This window comes from Hyaena hyaena, unplaced genomic scaffold, assembly GCF_003009895.1.
Source record: "Hyaena hyaena isolate Hyena2069 unplaced genomic scaffold, ASM300989v1 scaffold_1498, whole genome shotgun sequence".
Classification (NCBI taxonomy): Eukaryota; Metazoa; Chordata; class Mammalia; order Carnivora; family Hyaenidae; genus Hyaena; species Hyaena hyaena.
Genome location: NW_024082134.1, coordinates 61069 through 77124, shown reverse-complemented (window position 1 = coordinate 77124; position 16056 = coordinate 61069). Strand labels below are relative to the sequence as shown.

The window sequence follows — 16056 nt, the reverse complement described above, 5'->3', positions numbered from 1 at the left end:
AATGCCAGGCTGCCTGCACATGTGAGGGGAAGTCAGAGAGCCAGGTTTCAGTTTGTTGAATCTGGCTCTGAGATCATGAATAAAGAAGGAATAGATGTTAATTTTAGTTTTGGACAGGCCTGTCAGATTTGCTGAGTCCGTGGTGACAGGAAGGAACTATACTGGAATCCACATATAAGGACCCAGGTATAGAAATTATGACCTTCAAGGCGTCTGGAGGACTTAGTCAAGTTAAGTGACTCAGGTCATGATTCCATGGTTTGTGAGTTTGAGCCCTGCATCAGGCTCTGCACAGACAGCATGGAGCCTGCTTGGGATTTTCTCTCTCTCCTTCTCTCTCTCTCTGACCCCCCCTCCCCTGCTGGCTCTCTCAAAATAAATGAGTAACTTAAAAAATTATGACCTTAAAAATCATGACACAGATACTACTATTCTCATAAAGTTTACAATTTGGTGAAAGCAAGACCTCAAATACTAGCTCTTCCATTGCCTGGACTTGCCTTCCTCTGGCTCAGTGTTTCTCTATCCTTGCTGTGCGTTAACATTAGAGGCTTGGAAGCTTTTAGAAAATACAAGTGCTTGGTTTCTCTCCAGACAACTAAATATGAATATTTGTGGGCGACGGGTAAGAGCACTTTTTTTTTTTTTTTTAACAATGCTGGGGAGCTCAATTAGCATTGAATGAATGGATGCATATACAGATCCACTGCTCAGAAGAGAGAATGAGGCTGGAGAACACAAGAGGAATATCGTCGGCATTCAGGTAGTAATCAAAGCCAGGGGAATGATACCACCACAGAGAGTAATAGTGGGAAAAGACTAGAACCAAGGAAAAAACTCTAAGGGACAAGCAGACATTTAAGAGACAAGCAGATAAAGCTGAGCCAAGAAAGGAAACTGAAAGGAAGAGCCTAAGAGGTAGGGGAAGGGAGCAGGAAGTCAGGAGAAGAATGTATTTTAAATGATTGGCAGAGAGGAAAACATTATTCACAAGCTAGTATTGTAAAAATTGTAAAGTGTATACTGAATGCAACTACAAAAAGATAACGGCTATCTCAACCAAAAATAGTTTCAAGAGAATAATGTGTTATATTAACTCATGTCCAAAGCAAACTTGAAGCATTTCTCTAACGGACAGTATTTCTAGCACAGAGTATGTGAATGATGAAAGGTTTTTGATATAATCTCTTAACTATATCATATCTAACAAAAACCAGGATACTAGATAGATCTTCATACTGGCTTAGAAGAGACCAAAAAAAAAAGGTACAAAGAAGTTCCAGGTCTTCAGCAACATTTATGGGTCAATTCTACATGCTCATTTCCCTAACCAGCATATGAAATGTTACAATGAACCCCTCATCTTCCTGTATACCAGCAGGATCACAAAACCCTGCTCAACCCAGTTTCCACCAAGAACACATCTTTTATAGTCACATGTTCATTCACTTAAATTCTTACTTTAGAAGGCACTTAAATATCCCTATTTGAATACCAGCACTATTCTGATAAGCATCATCTTGCAGACCTGTTTCAAGCTACCAATCACCCTAAAATGCAACAGCTACCACTCATGTCTAGTCAACTCAGTTAACTAGAATTGTCTCCAACAGTATGCAATGATTTCCTAAATCTTCATACAGCTTCAGATGCAGTCCAGAGAACACTCCTACTTGAGGAGGCAAGTGCACAGCGTGACAGAGCAGATGCTCTGAAACAGCAGGTGAGTCTCATTAAACACACACGAGGCACAATGGGCATGAGGACCATCTCTGAGATCTCTCGTCATAGGTCGTGGATTCAGAAAAATCTGTATTTCAAAAAAGGGGCAACCATGCAGAATACTGCTGAACCAAATATAGGGATGCCTGGGTGGCTCCGTCAGCTCAGGTCACGATCTCACAGTTCATGAGTTCAAGCCCCATACCAGGCTCTGAGCTCTCCTCTCAGCATGGAGCCTGCTTCAGATCCTCTGTCCCCCCACCCCCTCTCTGCCCTTAACCCACTCTTCCTCTTAAAAATAAATAATTAAAAAATAAATAGGGGTGCCTGGGTCCTGCTTCAGATTCTGTGTCTCCCTCGGTCTCCCCCCCCCCATGCTCTGTCTCTGTCTCAAAAATAAACCTTTAAAAAAAATGGACCAAATATAGATTACTTCAATGTCAAACATTTAAACACAGACCAAATGTGTTATTATGCTATGTACCCCTTCCCTAAAGGTGTACTATCTAGTTGAAGATCTAAAAAAGACAACATGGGGCATGTGGGTGGTTCAGTCAGTTGAGCATCCCACTTCTGTTCAGGTCATGATCTCATGGTTCATGGGTTCAAACCCCGCATTGGGCTCTGTGCTAACAGCTCAAAGCCTGGACCCTGCTTCAAATACTGTGTCTCCCTCTCTCTCTGCCTCTCTTTCTGAAAAACAAACAAAAAATAAAACAAAAAGACAATACAAATGAGAAAACACACAAATAATGTAAATATATTTTAAAAACATAAAAATTGTGTATGTACATACTGAGTGAGAGAATAACTAAAATTCAGAGTAAAAAGCAAGCTATCTAGGACTTTGGAAGAAAAACTAGGACATGATCTTGCCCTTAAAGCCCATGGTTAGATCTTGGGGCGCCTGGATGGCTCAGTCAATTGAGCGTCCAACTTCGGCTTAGGTCATGATCTCAGGGTTCATGGGTTCGAGCCCCGTGTCAGGCTCTGTACTGACAGCTCAGAGCCTGGAATCTGCTTCAGATCCTGTATCTCCCTCTCTCTCTGACCCTCTCCTGCTCATGCTGTCTCTCAAAAACAAATAAAACATTTTTTTAAAAAGCCCATGGTTAGATCTTAAGTGGAGAGACATGGGGAAAATACCAATCACAGAAATGGTGGGCAAAGAAAACCAAAGCTGGGAATACATCTAACACCTTTAAGAACAAGGAACAGAACAGGCTGGCTGAAACAGAAATCTTTGGGAAGGTTGGTAGTCAGGGTGGAGAGGTGACCAGAAGCCTTGAATATCAACGGTGTTTCGACTTTATTCTCCAAATAAAAGTTTTCAGGCAACATAAGGATGTGAGCCCTGCTGTTCTGATGACCTGCCCAAGGTCTGTGGGGAAGATGGAATGGATGGAGGCAGAAAGCACAACTAATCAGGCGAGAGAAAGTTCTGCCGACACCTCCACTAACAAATTTTCTGAAACGCTGATGACACACCAACGCTGTACTTGTCTATTTAGGCACTGTGCCCACTCACCACTTAACGCATTTCTATTCAGGCCTCAAAAGCAACTTCCATGACATTTAACCAAAGTTTTCACTATAAAGAGTCAGCTTGGTGTTTCAAGTAAGATAATCAACGCTTTTGCAACTACCGTTGTGAGCAATGAATGGTTAGCCTGAATATTTCACATGTAGGTGTTTGTACTCATAGGGGTTGGAAGGAATAAAATGCAGCTACATGGACCATAGAAATTTTAAAAAAGTACATTTCTGGGATATTTGGGTGGCTCAGTTGGTTAAGCGTCAGACTTTGGCTCACATCATGATCTCACAGTTCATGAGTTCAAGCCACACATAGGGCTAACTGCCAACAGTGCGGAGCCTGCTTCAGATTCTCTGTCTGTCTGTCTGTCTCTCTCTCTCTGTCCCTCCTCTACTTGTGCTCTCTCAAAAATAAATAAAACATTTTTTTAAAATAGTACATTTCCAAGGTTTTTTATTTTCAAAACAGAGAAAAAGATTTGTTTTGCTGTAGACATGAGGATTACAGAGATGTGACATATTATGTTCTTTGGGCCATAATGAAGCTTCACTTTTTTAAAAAAATTGTTAATGTTTTATTTATTTCTGAGAGAGAGAAAGACAGCGTGAGCAGGGGAGGGTGAGAGAGAGAGAGGGAGACACAGAATCTGAAACAGGCTCTAGGCTCTGAGCTAGCTGTCAGCTCAGAGCCCAATGCGGGGCTCAAACCCACGAACCGTGAGATCATAACCTGAGCCAAAGTCAGATGCTTAACTGACTGAGCCACCCAGGTGCCCCATGAAGCTTTGTTTTAAAGTGTAATCCTATAGGGGCGCCTGGGTGGCTCAGTCGGTTAAGCGTCCGACTTTCGCTTAAGTCATGATCTCACGGTTCGTGAGTTTGAGCCCCACGTCGGGCTCTGTGCTGTCAGCTCAGAGCCTGGAGCCTGTTTCAGTCTGTGACTCCCTCTCTCTCTGACCCTCCCCTGCTCACGCTGTCTCTCTCTCCTAGAAATAAATTTTAAAAATTAAAAAAAATAAAGTGTAATCCTATACAGTTCATGAACTAAAGCAGACTCTTAAAGCAGATTTATTACAAACAACAACAAAAAGCCATCAGGAAAAGCAAGAAGCAAAACAGACAAGGTGCAGTGTGAAAGGCCTGGGATCCAATTTTCAAAGATACTCCCAATCTGAGGCATCTAAATTTGCAGATCAGAAATACTACTAAACTTCTGGAATGATGAACAACCCATCACTTTTTAATGGAAATATATTTATCTGTTTTGCTAAAGACCTGAATTGCTACACCTTAATAAATTTTAATTAAAATCACATTTGTTTTGAAAAATTTCAAACACAAAATTAAAAGCAAAACTTACTCCTGAAAACTATGAGGCACATAAGAGCAGCTACTCAGAGGCAGCTACTCTGTTGTGAACTAGCTGGTACAATGTGCAATTTTGTCAGAGAGCACAGGGGCTAAACTCTCACAAATCTTCTCTTCATCCCTGTTTCACAAGGCAGGAAATGGGGGTGGAGGCTCCTAACACGGGAGGCAGAACTAACCCAGAAAGGTCTTCCTCCAAGCATTTTCCTCTTCTTAACTAAGGATAAAACAGCAAGTGTGTGTTAGAGCTCAGTATGGGTTAGGCACTCCTCTGAACAATTTACCTGTATTATCTCAGTTATCCCTCACACTGCCCTAAAAGATAGAAAATGTTACCATCCCCCCTTTTACAGGCTTAATTCTCCATTTTACAGATGAAGAAACTAAGGCACAACACCTGGTGGAGCTGAGAGTTACATTCCTAGAGTTTCATTCCAGGGTCCAGGCTCTATACCTGCACTTTTATACCAGCAACTCATGAGCACCATGTGAAAACAAAGGTCATAAAACTGTGGTGTTTTGGGGCGCCTGGGTGGCTTAGTCGGTTAAGCGTCCGACTTTCGCTTAGGTCATGATCTCGCGGTTCCTGGGTTCGAGCCCCGCGTTGGCCTCTGTGCTGACTGCCAGCTCAGAGCCTGGAGCCTATTTCGGAGTCTGTATCTCCCTCTCTCTCTGACCCTCCCCTGCTCACGCTGTCTCTCTCTCTCTCTCTCCTAGAAATAAATAAAAATATTAAAAAAAAAACTGTTGTTTTTTTTTAATGTTACCTTGTATTCCATACATCGCCAGATACGATCTAAACTAATGATTGTTCTAAGTATAAAAACACTCAGGAAAACATACCAGCCTTGTAAAAGGCTACATGTATTTAGCAGTTTGTCTTAAGTTAGATGAAAAGAAAGTGGAGTAACCAGATCGCACAGCCCTTATTAAAGTTCATCCTCCAGACAGTGAAAGCAGGTAAGTGCAGAGCTCAAGGTAATGCTACACATACTACACCCAGATAAGAAAATCACAACATAGGGGCGCCTGAGTGGCTCAGTCGGTTAAGCTCCGATTTCAGCTCAGGTCATGATCTTGCAGTGGGTTAGAGCTCCGTGTTGGGCTCTGTCCTGACAGCTCAGAGCCTGGAGCCTCCTTCAGATTCTGTCTCCCCCCTCTCTGCCCCTCCCATGCTCATGCTCTGTCTCTCAATAATAAATGAAAACGTTTAAAATTTTTTTAAAGAAAATCACAACATAGATAATAGCAAGGCAGCTTCACATTAAAGAAAAATAGCTTGAATGTGAAATAGCATGGCAAATGAGTTTTTCTTCCCCTTATTATTTTTTTTAATGTTTTATTTATTTCTAGGAGAGAGAGAGACAGCGTGAGCAGGGGAGGGTCAGAGAGAGGGAGTCACAGACTGAAGCAGGCTCCAGGCTCTGAGCTGGCAGTCAGCACAGAGCCCGACGCGGGGCTCGAACCCACGAACTGCGAGATCATGACTTGAGCCGAAGTCGGATGCTTAACCACCTGGGCCCCCCAGGCGCCCCTCTTCCCCTTATTTCTTATGTTTTAACATAAATTTTGAGAACACTTTCATTGTTCCGCAACAAGACTAGTCCTCAATTTCACAAGCACTTGATCTCTTTCACTACTTTCTTATCCTTACAAAATTTCCAAATAATTTAGGGTCAAACATGAATATGGCTTATAAGCATTGAAGAACTTGATCCCAAAAGCACATCAAGAGATGGTGAACCGAGGGAGGAGAATCAGAAACGGGATTTACTGTAAGGAGGCCTGAGAGTATCAGAAATGCTTTCAAGAAACAGATGAGGAAATAAAGAGGGAAACTGAAAAGGAAGAGGAGTATGAATTCTTAGCAATGAATGCGAAAACGCGCCTTCTGCTTAGGGCTGGAGGTTACGGATTTGGAAGATGCCAGAAAAGAGGGTTTCCAGAGAGAAGAAGGGATTCTTCAGATGCGTGAGTTTTCAGAGTGAGTCTGAAGAGGCCCACGGAGAGTAGTGGGATCCAGCGGGAAGGGTCAAAACGGAGTTCACAGTGAAGAGGATGCCAAGCCAAGGCGTCAGCCGAGAGCGCAGGCAGGCAGGGGAGCAGGCCAGAGCCGAGGACGAGCCGGGGGCCGCGGACGGCGCGGCGGGTGCGGATAAGGAGCGCAGGGAGCAGGTGGCCCTGGGAGGAGAGGCTCGGGACGCGGGGGCGGGGAGCTCGCGGGGCGGGGGCCGCCGGCTCCGAGGCACTAAGGAGCTGCGGGAACAGCGGGGAGGCGGGCCGCGGCAGCAGCGGTGCAGACCCCTAAGGAGGCGCCCGCGGCAGGGAGCGCAGGGCGCGGCGGAGACGCGGGCGCGCAGGGGTGGGCGGCGGCCGGGGGAGGCCCCGGGCGCGCGGCTGAGGACCGCCTCTGTTCCCCACCCGGCGCACGGAGGGGCCCCGACCCTACCTGGCGCGGGGCGGGCTAGGAGGCGGGGGTCGCCGTCCCCACCTGGAGCGCGCACCGCCTCAGTCCCCGCCCGGAGCGCAGACGCCCTCGGTTCCCACCTGACCGCCAAGAGGAGGTTTATTGCCGGAAGTCCCCGCCGCCTACCGCGGAGTACTGGCGAGAAGCTCCGCCCCGGCCCGCGCTGATTGGCAGGTGCGGCTCCGCGTGGCCGTGTTGCTACCCGGCTCCCCGGGGCCGAGCCGCGCGCGTGCGCAGTGGGCACCGCCACCGCTTTTCTGCGCGTGCTCAGTGGGTGCCCCTGGTCTGCAGACCCCGCGGGAGTGGCACCGGGCGGCGTCCCCGCGTAGGAGGGCGCGTGCATCCTGTGCGCGTTCCCGCGGGAGGAGCAGGGAGGCCCCGCTCCTGGAGGGTCCCAGAGACCCAACCGCTGTCCGCTCCACTTTTCAGCCGCTTCCCTCGGAACCACCTGGAAGTCAGAAATGCACTTATTTGCCCCCAGGCCTTCGGTGCACCCAGTTAGTTACCTTTTGTACTTAACCTTAAGGCTCAAGCATTTTCCGTTTAGAGACCATTTGCGATATTGAGATCTTTCAGGAAGATTGGAGACACCCAGGAGGACCTGCTTGCACCTGTGGGCTTTTTCAATCAGGAAGCAAGAACGTGGGTGTTGGTGGGAGGGTAGGAAGAGGAAAGCTCGTGAGTCGGGTGGCGGAGCCCAGAGTCCCAGCCAGACTTCGGAGGCTTGCAGGCAGGAACGGCTTGGGTTGAGCTGTGTGCACGGAGTAAGGTTGCACCGCCCTGTGCCTCCTTTTCCCAGAAGGGAAACAAGAATTAAAGGACTTAACAAATAGAAAACACTTGAAACCATGCCTGGCATGCAATGAGCAATAAATAGGTATTTGATTTTAGTATTTGTCTTCATAAGATGTGTTTTTACATTGGGAACACATTGCACCAAGCATATACTAGGTATTCCGGGTTTGGAAAAATACTTGTGTAAATTATTTCTGATGTGCTTATTACAGTAGCACTCTTTGACTATGTAGTTTTAAAATAATGTAAAAGTGATTATGGCCCCAGGCGCCTGGGTGGCTCAGTTGGTTAAGCTTTCGGACTCTTGGTTTTTACTCAGTTCCTTAGTTCCAGACCCACATCAGACTTTGGACCGGTAGCATGGAACCTGCTTGGGATATTCTCTCCCTCTCTCTCTTCCTCTCTCTCTCTCTCAGAATAAATTTTGAGAAGTGAGTATGCACCCAAGACAGCAATACTGCCCATGTGTCCCCGGTTTCCGAACAGCCATCCTCCTCCTTCCCCTTTCCCTCCCCCTCCCTTTCACAGCTGCAGATTATTCCATTCCGTGGCTAGAGCGAACTTTAAATGCTGTATCTTCTCCATGAATGGCATTAGATTCTTTCCAATATTTTGCCATGAAAAATAATACCCAATGACTAACTGTATATATGGGGTTTTTGTTTGTTTTAAAATTTGTGGGGGCGTATTTGCAAGTAAATTACTATAATTAGCATTGTTGCAGCAGGGATAACTGCATATAAAACTTTGGTAGCTTTTGCCAAGCCAAAACCCACTACCACCATGGAGGCCATAGAACAGTATGAAGTTTAGCCTAATTTGCCAACATCCACTTAGCTTCTTATGAAGGAATTCCACTGGTGGGTTGACAGGAGGCAAAGTAACTGGAATCCAGAGTAAACGGTGGACTCCCCACATGGAAACAGCAGGAGAGCCCACAAAGTAGTTCTGATTCATTCTGGTCCACAGAGATCTCTGACAGCACACTTCACGCCCATCACTGTACTCTGTGCTCGCAAAAGATGAGCATGTGCACCGTCTCTGGAAAGCCCACCGGTGGAGAAGAAAACAGGAGAAGGGCAAGGAAGATTGCTTCTATGAAGCTGAGGTGTAGCTGGGGATCATGGAAGAGTCACCTAGGAGGCCGAGGCTCAATATGGGGAAATAGCATCCTGGGAGGAGGTGCCTACTTCCCCAAGATTGCACAGGCATTCAGTTTATCCAACAAGTTTATCTATTCAGGTGAGGGGAAACATCAAATTTCTCGGCTTTAAAATAACCCAATTCTGATAACATGCGATGATTTGGGAACATTTAGGCTCATTGCAGTTCCTCCCCAAAGCTGGGGTCTCTGCTAGCAGAGCCTGGGCAGCCACTGGTCACAGGCAGTGCTGGGTGGGCAGCGGGGTGATGGGCCAGCATGGGAACCCCCCTGCTTCTGGAAGTACACCACACAGCCATCTCCCTGACCTCCCCAAATGCTGCCCAGAACAGGGTGAGCATCCCTGACCCTCTTGACACAAGCTTGACTTAGTCCACTCAAGGCCCAGAAAATGGTCTGTCTTCTTGTTCTACCCTCTCGGGAACACTCCTATTCAGTGGAGTCTTCAGGCAACATATGGAGACTAATTCAGCTTTCTACAGTAAGCCGAGGGAAGATATACCAAACCAAATCACCCAAACAAAACACCCTCACCTTGATACAGAACCAGTAGCATAATCTATAAATTAGTGTCTCCAGAGTGTGGTCATGCAGGCTATGTGCTAGGTGCTGTGAGAGATGCGGTGAATACAAATGAAATCAATTGTCAAGAGCTCACAATTTAATGCAGATATAGGATGGCAAATGCACAGAAAATGGGGAGATGTTGGCTACAAGGAGTACAAAGTGAGAAGGGCATGCAGGGGCAAAAACAACCCCCTCTGACAGGGATGCATGCCTCCAGGAAGGCACTGGAAGGCCACATGGGCTGTGAACTTCAGAAGCCAACAGGCAGCAACAGTGAGGCCGGAGACAAGGTCGGGCAATCTTTTTGTTTGCTTATTTCTTTCAAATTTCCTCTTGGTGTTGGGTCTCCCTATATTTCAAATAGGGGTTAGAATGGAATTTTAGGGTGTGAACTATGTTGGTGGCCAGGAGCTCACGGGAAGTGTGAGACATCAGAACGGGGAGGCCCCATGAAGACAACAGAGGCACACACAGGTGTCTCCTCCACCAGCATCTGAAACTCTGATCTTGACAAACAAAACGTATCTTCAGCAGCATTCATCCTGACAATAGCCAGCCTGCAGTCCCACAACAAGGTGTTCAGCTCTGAAAACTTTTTTGTTCAGCCCAGCATGATGACACAGCCAGGCTGACCCCACTGCCCAGCTGGTGTCAGAGCAGAGCTAGAACACACACTTCGGAGTTCAACAGACTTAAAACCATAATGGGCATGTGTAATACAATTTGGGCGAGTAACTTAACCTCCTGAGCCTTGGTCTCTCACCTGGAAATGAAGGTACTGGTATCTACCTCTCAAGCTATTAGGAATGTTAAAGGTATTGATATTTGTATCCATTCAGCAAACTTTACTTCCCTCTATCTTTCCTGCACTTGTTAGGCAGTGAACCAATCTACGTGTAAAAGATCAAGCTACCGAGACCATATATTCATCCATATATTTACATTAATAAATATGGCCCAGTAAGTTCTACACCTCGACACTTAACAGAGATAAAAATAGGTTCACAAAAAGCACATGGAGGGTTAGCACCGTACTGATAGCCATAGTCAATGGAACATCCTAGAGATCTATCCACAGGAGAGTGTACTACCTGTGGTATATTCAAACAATGGAATACTACTCCCCAATATAAAAAACAGTACTGATACATGCAACAACACAGGGGATTAGCAAGAGTATTGTCTTAGTGAAAAGAATACAGACACAAAAAAGTACATACTATATGCTTCATAGGATTCATTCGCAGGAAATTCTAGAATAGGCAAAACTAACCTATGGGAATAGAAATCCCATCAGTGGTGGCTTGGTGACTAAAGGAGGTGACAGGGTCAGCTTTCTGGGACTATGGAAATGTTTGGTATCATTTGGGGCAAGAACGTGAATGTGTTAAATCTGACTTCCCATTTCACTGTTATACCTCAACAGGCCAGTATGTATTTTTTTACTTTGGGAAGAACATGTCTGACATATTCCTAGTCAAATCTTACTCAACATATGGAATAAAAAAAAAAAATCAAACCAACAACTACACTGAGTGCTTTCCCCATACCCTGAATCATATTAAAAGTTGTAGGAAATGCAGAGAATGTGGAGACCTCCCGTGACCTCTGGGAGCTTGTTCTGTGATTCATGAGGCAGGAAGTATATTTGAGAATGATTGAAGAGCAATACCAAGCCTTCAAACCCAAGGAGGGGCCAAAGCAGTTGCACAAATAGGTAAAAATGTTTATAGGGGGTCATATGTACAAAGAAATCCTGGTAACCAAGGAGAGTCCAAAGAAGATACTAAAATTCACTTTAGTAGGTGAAAGATGAAAAGCATAGTCTCATAGCAGAGTATGGAATCCAACAGGGCAACATTTTTTGTAAAATGTCTCTTAGAGACACACTCACTTTCCCCTAATGGTAAATCCTGGAGAACAGTTACCCCAACCTAGTTATAAGAAAGCAGATCTCCAAGGACCTCCCAGTTCTGGTAACTTGGAACTCTATCCACAGCTTGAAGGACACACCTGCACGGGGTCCCACATTTGTTCTTGGCTTGTTCACATGACCCTGTTCCTGGAGACTCAGGTCAGCTCCCAAGTCTTTATGTAGCAACAACACTGATGATGACGCTATTAGTGGTTAACATTTACTTAGCACTCACTACACACCCGGCTCTGCAAACACTCTGCTTGACTTAGGCTCAAAATAACCTGCAAGTTCAATCCTATTACTGTCATGTCTTGAAGATGAGGCCCCTGAAGTTCCCAGAAAGCTAAGTGTGTTTCTGGGACCCTACAGGAAGACTGGAGTGGATCCAGGATTGGATTCTGGCTCATCTAATCTAGTACCTGCTCATACACCATCGCTGGGGAAGCACCTACCCAAGCAAGCCTTGGGGCACCTATTATCCTTACCGTTCACTAGATAACCACAGTATCTTATAACTTCCTTCAGTTACTTAAGTTCCAAGCCAGCCCCACCTTGGACTTTAAAAACAACAACTCAGTTCCTCAAGACCATAAGCTCTCTGAAGACAAGGACTCAAGTCTTCCACGCTTGTTGGAACCCTGCAAATCTAACCCTCTGTGGAGAGATGAGAGAGAGAGAGAAGAGTAACGGACTGGCTACCAGTCACAGCTGGAATTCTTCAACCTAAACAATGCCACCATTGCTGAAACACTAGAACAATCCAGCCTTCAGAGTCACTCCAAGCATGGTAGTGATGTTCCCTGGTCTTTATTTCCACGGCAGCCTGTGTCCCTTTGGTCCCGTATTGTTCTATGTGATAGCCAAACAATGAAATAAACAAACAGCAGTTTATTAACATGGAGAGACACCTTGGCCAGTGAGCCTAGTCCCTCCTCACAGACAAGGCCCACGCCTTCGGGACCCACATGCAGCTGGTGAAGGGGCAGCAGCCCGCACCCTGGAATCAAACCTCCTACTGTAAACATGGCTTCTTGCCCTGACACAACAGATGGGTCTCTGGGTCTGTTGTCAGTGGAGTCTGAAATTCCTAGCTGCTTCTTCCTACATTCAAATGCTAGACCACTGTGGGTTGATCTTGGTGGCTAAGATGCCTGCACCCTTATATCATCATCTCTGGGCTGGATCCCCGACTGCTACAGACTCCCAGTCTCCACAGGTCACCTTGCTCTTGCTTGTCATTACTCTGTCCCTCTGCCCAATGACCATATCCTTCCGGGATGGCACAGCCCCAGGGAAATGGACAAGCAAAGTCTATTAATGGGAGCCTTCTCTAAGGAGAGAGGCAGGAGCAGAGCCGCACTGGCGGCCCAGCAGGAAGTCACAAGAAATGGGAGTTCACTTGTCAATAGAGAGGAATGGAGCACTGCTGGCTATTTGAACAGAGGGTTGGTGAGGGGGCCATGCAACTGGTTGGACACTGGAAGTGGTGGGGGTCAGAGAAGCCAAGAAAAAAAAAATCAACACATGGGATAATGTGAGTGAACTCCAGAGCCCTATGAGGAGAGGAGCTCTAAGGACTATCCCAAATGAATCGGATAAAGTTGTCACTATGAAGAGCACAGGCAGTGAAGATTCTGGGGTTCTGAAAAATCATGACCCTTGTAGCCAAACAGTAGATGTCCAGTGGTGTGCAGGCAAACTAGCTTTTCAGAGGAAGGGGTAACAAGCTCTGGTTGGTAGTGTTTGCAGATATCTATGGGGTGAACACTCGCACTACGGTAAATTTCAGGCTACCAGTGTAAGGTGATTGAATAATGAGGGAAGAGATGCACTTGGTCAAGTCTGACAAGCCAGTATCAGCGGCTCCAGCACACCTCTGGGTCTGTTCCTGTTGAGACTGGTAGCTGCTGCTATTTCCCATTTCATAGTGACATCTCCTTCCAGCACTTTCTGGTAAGAGTGTGTATAAGTGCCAGATTGTCCAGTCACTGAGACTTTTCCAAGTTTCCGGTGAGGATCACTAGTTATACAAATGACGACAACTAGCCACAGATGCCCAGTCACCAGGGCTACAATAAAAATGCAGTAAATGGAAGCCTGCAAAATCATAGGTTAAACAGCCTGGGTTTTTCCAAGCAATTTTGTAAGACGTTTACTCTTCTTTTGATTGAATTGAAAAACAACAACAACAACTAGAAACAATAGGGAGGCAGTATTTTTAATGCACCTGGGTTTCACTAAGTCATTATGGTAATATGTTACATAATTTTGAAAAGTTAATTCTACTTTGGTTATAAGTAACAAAATGATTGATGGGTACATTAATCATTCTACCAATAATGTCTGGGAGAAAATGAAGTTAAAGCAAATCCAACTAACATAGAAAAAGAAAGTGGAATTGAATGGGGGGAAACATCATCACAAGTGATTCCTGTCTTTCAGGAGAAAGTGTCTAGTACTCACAGAAAAGAAATTTAGCTTCTATGTTCTGACAAAGTCCTCAGCTTCATCTGAAGTGAGGATGGAAAGGAAGGAAGGAGAAAAGATTCATGTCACTAGTGGCTGTGTGTCCCTAGGACTGAGGTGATGAAAGCCAACAGTGGCCTGGACAGTAGGTCTGCATAAGGTACAGCACTGGTTTCTGTATACACCCAGACACGTGCTCAAAGGGACAACAGAGTGCAATGCACTCCGGCTGATTGTAAACAAGGGAGGCACCTCCTGGTGTGGTGACAGCCTTACCTTTTCTCTATCTGCTGATCCAGAAAGCAGCTGTGTCTTAAACCACCCCCAAGCATAGGTGAAGTAAACTACAGAAAGAAAAAAAAACCAACAATCGTTCCTCAGTCTTCCTACAAATGCTCTTTCCTTTTACTCTGACATAAAACCTGGGGCAATGGAAGTGATACAAGCCACTGGGGGGTGTAGGACCACTGAAAGCCTAAAACGTTAGGACTATGTAAGTATAACATGCAACTGCTTATAACCCCGTTCTTGAAAACATTCTTCCTAGTAGAAATTTTCTACTATGTCTGAATGGACTAAAGTAAATAAAGGCAAATGCCAAAACCAGGAACACATTCAGACAGGGAACCCAGTCCCAGCTGTGGATTTTATACAGATCATCAAAAAAAAGTTTTAAAGAGAGGAACTTGGAAAATTGACTTATATAAAATTAGAGAAGCTAACTAGCTCAGCTAAGCAAGTATGAAGGGAATATGATTAGTTGCATCTCTGATGAGTGTTTATACCCACTCCATTGATGGAGAAATTTATATAGAGTAATAGAGGGAACAATCTGATATTACTAAAAGTTTAGGGAATCTACAGGACAAATTTTTTTTTTTTATATTTTTATTTATCTCTAGGAGAGAGAGACAGTGTGAGCAGGGGAGGGTCAGAGAGAGAGAGGGAGACACAGACTCTGAAATAGGCTCCAGGCTCTGAGCTGGCAGTCAGCACAGAGCCCAACGCGGGGCTCGAGCCCACGAACTGCGAGATCATGACCTAAGCGAAAGTCGGATGCTTAACCGACTAAGCCACCCAGGCGCCCCAGGACAAATTTTTTTAAAGGAAAGGGTGGCTCAGTCAGTTAAGCATCAGACTTTGGCTCAAGTCATGATCTCACGATTCATGGGTTCGATCCCTACATCAGAATCTGCTTCAGATTCTCTGTCTCCACTTCTCTCTCTCTGCCCCCCCGCCCCGCCCCCGCCAGCTCATGCTCACACTCTCTCACTTACGCTCTTTCTCAAGAAGAAATAAACATTAAATTGTTTTTAAAAGCCAAATTGGTTTCCTTAGAGAATATTTTGGAGCATTGTTTTCCAATGTTTGCATTTATATAGTTTCTATATTGTGTAAACAGTCATTTATTTGTCTCTTTAAGACCAAGTGGAAGCAGGGAGCCTGGGCGGCTCAGTCGGTTAAGCATCTGACTTCAGCTCAGGTCATGATCTCACGGTTTGTGGGTTCAAGCCCTGCATTGGGCTCTGTGCTGACAGCTAGCTCAGAGCCTGGAACCTGCTTTGGATTCTGTATCTCCCTCTCTCTGGCCCTCCCCTGCTCATGCTGTGTGTCTCTCTCTCAGAAATAAATAAAAGCATTAAAAAATTTTTTAAAGACCAACTGGAGGCAACAACCTATTTTTTTCTATTATCAGTATCCCTGGGGGAAAAAACCAAGTACATAAACCTGACATATGTTTATATATGGGGTCTCACTTATTTGTATGAGGACTTTAAAGTATCTTATTGCTCACAAGATGTAGGAGTTAGAAAAAGATTTTCTTGCCAATCCGCCAAAGCCTGAAATAAACATAACTTAGAGAGTAGTTTATTTCTCTCTCATATAAAATAAATCCAACTGAAGAAATCTGGAGATTGTCAATCCAAAAGCATGGTAGCTACATGAACTCATCAGGGTCCCAGATCTCTGATGTAAATAGTTTCCATCCTTAAGGTTAACTCATGCCCGAGATAGTTCTGGAGCTCCAGCCATTATATCCACATTCTAGCCAGG

The 16056-nt window shown here is 45.3% G+C and overlaps 1 protein-coding gene across 8 annotated transcripts in view; it reads right to left on the bottom strand.

Moving 5' to 3' along the window:
* FBXO25 (F-box protein 25) overlaps positions 1 to 7202 on the bottom strand; it is an 82572-nt gene extending 75370 nt beyond the window's left edge. For all 8 annotated transcript variants that reach the window (XM_039223911.1, XM_039223906.1, XM_039223909.1 and 5 more), the window contains exon 1: positions 7076 to 7202. The gene's annotated coding sequence lies outside the window, so the exon portion shown is untranslated. The remainder of the gene's footprint in view (positions 1 to 7075) is intronic.
* Positions 7203 to 16056: the final 8854 nt, after the last annotated feature.